Source organism: Cricetulus griseus, chromosome 2, assembly GCF_003668045.3.
Source record: "Cricetulus griseus strain 17A/GY chromosome 2, alternate assembly CriGri-PICRH-1.0, whole genome shotgun sequence".
In the NCBI taxonomy this organism is placed as follows: Eukaryota; Metazoa; Chordata; class Mammalia; order Rodentia; family Cricetidae; genus Cricetulus; species Cricetulus griseus.
Window position 1 is genome coordinate 7,677,829 of NC_048595.1, and position 5,980 is coordinate 7,683,808.

Consider the following 5,980-nt stretch of genomic DNA (forward strand, 5'->3'; position numbering starts at 1 on the left):
CCTAGCACCCCATAAAACTAGTCATGGTATTGTACATTTGTTTTTTGTTATTTAATAATTTATTTATTTGTATTTTATGTGCATTGATGTTTATGCATGTATGTCTGTGTGAGGGTGTTGGGCGCCCTAGAACAGGAATTACAGACAGTTGTGAGCTGCCATGTGGGTGCTGGAATTGAACCCCGGTCCTCTGGAAGAGCAGCCAGCACTCTTAGCTACTGAGCTATCTCCTCAGTCCCAGTGTTGTACATTTGTAATACTAGCACCCAACAATGGAAGCAAAAGGTCAGAAGTTCAAGGTCATCTTCATCTACATGGTGAGTTCAAAGCCAGCCTGAGATACTTGGCATGCTGTCTAAACAAACAAACAAATAAATAAATATTAAAGTCAAGTGTGATGTCACATACCTGTTCTCCAGTCCTTGGGAGACTGCAGCAGGGGTCTGCCAAAAGTTGAAGCCAGCCTGGGATACATAGCCATGATCCTGTCTCCAAAAGAGGGAGGGAGAGGACAATGGACCTAGGAATTACGTTTGTCAGATTCCTGTGTCTAGAAATACTCGTTTGAAGATGCATGCCAGGGCTCAGTGGTTAAGAGAGTTCATGTTCTTGCTCTTCAGAGGATCCAAGTTCAGTTTCCAGTACCCATGTCCAGCAGCTCACAAGCACCTGTAATCCCAGCTCCAAGGGGGTTGGACACTCTCTGCTGTACTGCTTGGTCACCTGCTTTTAATCCAAGCACTTGGAAGGCAGAGGTAGGGGGATCTGTGAGTTCAACCAAGGCCAGCCTGGTCTACAAAGTGAGTTCCAGAACAGCCTGGGCTACACAGAGAAACCCTGTCCAGAAAAACGTAAGTGAATAAAAGGCTGATAAGATGGCTCAACAGACACACCTTTAATCCCAGCACTCGGGAGGCAGAGGCAGGTGGATCTCTGTGAGTTTGAGACCAGCCTGGTCTACAAGAGCTAGTTCCAGGACAGGCTCCAAAGCCACAGAGAAGCCCTGTCTTGGGGGGGGGGGGTTAGATGGCTCAGCAGGTAAAGAGGCTTGCTGCCAAGACTGAAAACTTGTGTTCGAACCCCAGAAACTACACAGCAGGAGAGAACTGACTCCTGCAAATTGTCCTCTGGCCTCCACATGCACACACATGCGTACACACGGAGTAAATTGAAATGGAATAAAAAAAAATTTTAAATGAAAGCATTGGTCCCCACAAAAATGTGTGCACATATGCTGATACTGCATTATTGATGAAAGGCAAAGTGTAGGCACAAGGAACAGCCTGGATACCCTCAGCTGAGGAGAGGATGCACAAATGAAGACTATCCACACAATGGGCCACAATGTCACAATATGAAAAGTCGGATGTTGGGGCTGAGGGTTGGCTCAGAGGGTGAGTGCTTGCATGCAAGAATGAAGACCTGAGTTCAAATCCCCAGCACCCACATAAAAAGCCAGGTGGGGCCCCATGCTGCCTATAATTTCTGCGCTATGGGGAACAGAGTCTAGAACATCACTGAGGCTTGCTGGCCACCAGCCTAGGTCCTGCTCATTCAGAGACCCTGTTCCAAGAGAGTCGGGTGGAGAGTGAGAACAGCCATATGCACCAACACACACTGGTTCCGTACAGTACACTCAACATGCACACACTAAAAATGTGGAGTATGGACAGACGATAGAATAACCATGAATCCTGAGGTACAAGAGACTACACAGCATCCAATACCATCTACATTCCCACAACAGGCAAAGCCATAGAGATGGAGATATTATGGTTGCCAGGGTCTGGGGACACCAAAAAGAATGAGTGTTTGGTTGTGATTACAAAGCTTCTGGGTAGCGTGGCGATAATACTTTGGACAATGGTGGGGCCCACAGGGCTCGGAAGATAACAAAAATTATGGGATGGTTCACTCCCAAGGCTGAGATTCTATGGTTCCTATGCTGGAAGATGGGCGCATGCGCAGGCGTGGGAGCATCTCTTTTCCTCTGGAGCGCCACTGACGATCCTATTGTCATGGGTCACCACCCTGCCTGGTGTTACCGATATTGTAAGAACAAGCCGTACCCAAAGTCTCACTTCTGCCGAGGTGTCCCTGATGCTAAAATTCGCATCTTTGATTTGGGACGGAAGAAGGCAAAAGTTGACGAATCCTGCTTTGTGGACACATGGTGTCAGATGAATGTGAGCAGCTCTCTTCCGAAGCTCTAGAGGCAGCCTGTATTTGTGCCAACAAATCCATGGTAAAGAGTTGTGGCAAGGATGGCTTTCATATTCGAGTGAGGCTCCACCTTTCCATGTCATCCGAATCAATAAGATGTTGTCCTGTGCTGGAGCTGACAGGCTCCAGACAGATATGCGTGGTGCCTTTGGGAAGCCCCAGGACACAGTGGCCAGGTCATCATGTCCATCGGTGACAAGCTGCCGAATAAGGAACATGTGATTGAGGCTCTTCATAGAGCCAAGTTCAAGTTCCCTGGCCGCCAGAAGATCACATCTCAAAGAAATGGGGCTTCACCAAGTTTAATGCAGATGAGTTTGAAGACATGGTTGCTGAGAAACGGCTCATTCCTGATGGCTGTGGGGTCAAATATATCCCTAATCATGGTCCCCTGGACAAGTGGCCAGCTCTGCATTCCTGAGAGCTTCCTCAGTGCTCTCCTGTACCCTACCGAATCATGTTCAGTAAGAAACCACACATCCAGTCTGCTTAAAAATAGAAAAGAAAAGAAACCTTCAAGCCGTCAATTGTATGGTAAGCAAATGCTGTGTAAAGTCACAAGGATCTTTCCTTTTAAAAGATAATTAAGAGATGGTGTGCTACAAACCATAATCCCAAGACTCAGGATGCTGAGGCAGGAGAGTTCCAGGTCAGCCTGAACTACATATTGAGGTCTTGTCTCAAACAAAACAAAACAAAAAATTAATTAATAAATTGAGACATTGAGAGTGGTGCACATGCCTGTAAATCTAGAACTCAGAAGTCAAGAAAATTAAGAGTTCAAAGCCATACTCTGCTACATAGCAAGTTCAAGGCCAGCCTGTGCTCTGTGACACTCTGTTGCAACAATCACAGTTTTAAAAAGGGGAGGGGTGCTGGAGATACAGCAGTTACCTGGTACACATGAGGCCCTGAGTTCAACACTTCCCCTCAAAAATATTTTAAGGTAATTAAGACAATGGCATTTGTTCTGTTGTCCCATCAGTCATGACTAGTCCCCAAAGTGAATCTCAGCCACAATCCAAGTCCCCCGGTGAACAATCTGTGATGAACAAAGTATTCAACATTTAAATGAAACAGAATCCAGATTCTTGAGGGTTTTTTTTTTCCCTTTGCCTCAGGCTCCAATATGGCTCTGCTCAGCCATTACTGATCTTAGCTTCATTTAAAATTTTGATTTATTTTTGATCACTGAGGATTTTTTGCATTAATTTTCCCTTAATTCTTTTTATTCAGTTAGTTATTGCGCGTGCGTGTGTGATGTGTGTGCCTGGGTGTGTACCTGTCCGCATGTGTGCAGGAGTGTGTGTGCACGTGTGTGCACCTGTGAGGGGCAGAGGTGCTTGGAGTCGTCTATCACGGCCACTTTTTTGCTAACTTTTTTGTTAATTTTCCGCTTGTTATCGTGGTGTGTGGATTGAGTGCCATGGCGCATGTGTGGAGCCCTCCACCATCCTGTGGGCTCCACGGATCTAGGTCCAGTCTCCAGACTTATTCTGTAAGTGATTTCACCCACTATGCCTCCATGCTGGCCCCACTCTCCAATTTATTTGCTGAGACTCACACGTGAACCTGGAGCACGCGCGCGCGCGCGCGCGCGCGCACGCACACACACACACACACACACACACGCGCGCACACGCGCACACACACCACGCCCCAGTTTGGCTGGTCTAGCTAGTCAGCTTGCTCAGAGGCTCACCTGTGCCCACCTGGGATTACCAGGTACCACTATACCTGGCAGATCTTATGTGGGCTCTGGGGATCTGAACTGTGGACTTTCTGTTGAAAAGCAAACACTGGAGCCTTCGAGCAGTCTCTCCCAGACCTTGTCATTTTATTTTGAGACACGATCTTGTTTATCCCAGGTTGGTCTCAAACTCACTTTGTAGCCTCTGAGAACTGATCCTGAATTTCTGATCCTCCTGCCTCCACTCCGGAGTAAATGCTGGGATTGCAGGTGCTCCATCACATCCAATGTATGTGCTGCTGAGGATCAACCCCCCCCCCCGACTTCCTGTGTGCTAAGCAAGCTGTCTACCAACTGAGCCACATCCCAGCGCCTTAAGTTTGCTTTAACGGTATTGCTTATCTTGACTTCTCTCGTGTAGTTTTGCATTGGAGTATCTCATTCATCCCCTTCCCCAGGACCCTTGCTTTGGGCTGCTGACTGACCGTGGCCTTGGCTTTAAGCCCCCCACCCACTCACCCGGGGATTCCCAGGCTCCACGGAAGTCAGAGAGCCGAGGCAGGTCTTGGGGAGCGGAGAGGGAGGACTGGGGTTGTGGGCGGGGAGGGGACCGGGGCTGCCCGCCGCCTGATGCTATCGATCTGCTCTGGGGTCGGCACGGGGGCACCACTGCTGGCGGGGCGGGGCGACCGCACATTAGCGCGGCGGGGACGCTCCCCCGGAACGGTCGCGGGCGCATTAGACGCCCCCCCCCCCGGCCTGAGCCGGGCGACCCCCGCGGGCGGGGCAAGCTGGCTCCTGCAAGGCGGGAGCTGCGCTGCAGGGACCCACCCAACCGGCCAGCAGGGCACAGCCTCCCATTCTCCTGCCTCTAGGACTCCGCATGGCAGAACTGCTCCACTGAGCCGGAACCCCCACCCCGACTACCACCAGAGCTGTCGGTTTCTTTTTGCTTTGTGTGACAGGGATGGTATTTTGAAGGCCAGTCGGGCCTCGAACTTAGAGCAGTCTTCCTGCCTCAGCCTCCTGAGTGCTGGGATGAAGGGCCGGTGTAAACTACCACACCAGGGTCTTGGCTTCCCCTGGGTCCAACCTCCCGAAAAGACCTCTCTGACCCCTCCAGCCCACTTGGGAGCCTGCCTTTGCATTTCCACAACCAACCATTGAACAGTTGTCCTAACAGTATTTTTGCATTCCTGAGAACTAGGGTGAGCCAGCCCTTTGGGGATCCCTCCTGACCTGGCATCTCACTGGGGGACCCAGGCACTCGAAATGATTAAACGTACACCCAAGCTGATCCAGAGGCCAAATTAGTAGGGCCCCACCAGCCCTAGGACACCTGGGTAGCAGGACAGTGGATCAAAATCAAAGCTGGATTCTAGTCGTGTTGTGTAGGTCTGGGGATGTAGCTCAGTGAGACAGCGTCTGTCTGTCCCGTGGAACCATTCTAGGTGTCAGTTTCCCCAGCTGCAATTTCATTCACAAAGGCCTGGTTGACAAAGGTAGACATGACCCTGTCCCTGCAGGACATACTGGGAGCCAGCTCCAAAGAGGAGAGCATTGCTGCAAAGGGCCTGAACTCCCCATGGGGGGTGGGCACACAGCACGCAGGAATGCTTTGGGCCTTCTGTGGTGATACTGTGGTGGTCCTGGGAGGGGGTTGCTAGTGTGGTTTCTGCCATCTCTGGCCAGCACCACCTCCACTTACCTCCCAAGTCACTGGGTCACTGGGTCACCAGGCTGGGTCACTTCTGGTGGCAGAAACCTTTCCCTCTCCTGGCTCTTGTGCCAGGGCCTTGTCTTCCTCAGACAGGTCCCTTCTTCCTTCATCCACTTCCCACCCAGGCCACCTGCTGTCCCTCGTCAAGTAGATGCTTGGGAAGCAGCTTAGCTGTTCTCTTCTGGTCCCTCTTCCCCCAGCCTCCCTGTCCATGCCTGCTTCATCCCTGAGACCCATGACAGCTAGAGGCCACACCCAAGACCCAGGTCTCAGATCATTCATCATGGGCACACTGGCCAAGGAAGACACTGTCTCCCAGAGAGTCCTCCCTCCCTCCCTCCCTCCCC

The 5,980-nt window shown here is 50.8% G+C and overlaps 1 pseudogene; it reads left to right on the plus strand.

Annotated features, from left to right (window-relative positions):
- Window positions 1–2,018: 2,018 nt before the first annotated feature.
- Window positions 2,019–2,644, plus strand: LOC100768864 (annotated as a pseudogene).
- The last annotated feature ends 3,336 nt before the right edge of the window (window positions 2,645–5,980 follow it).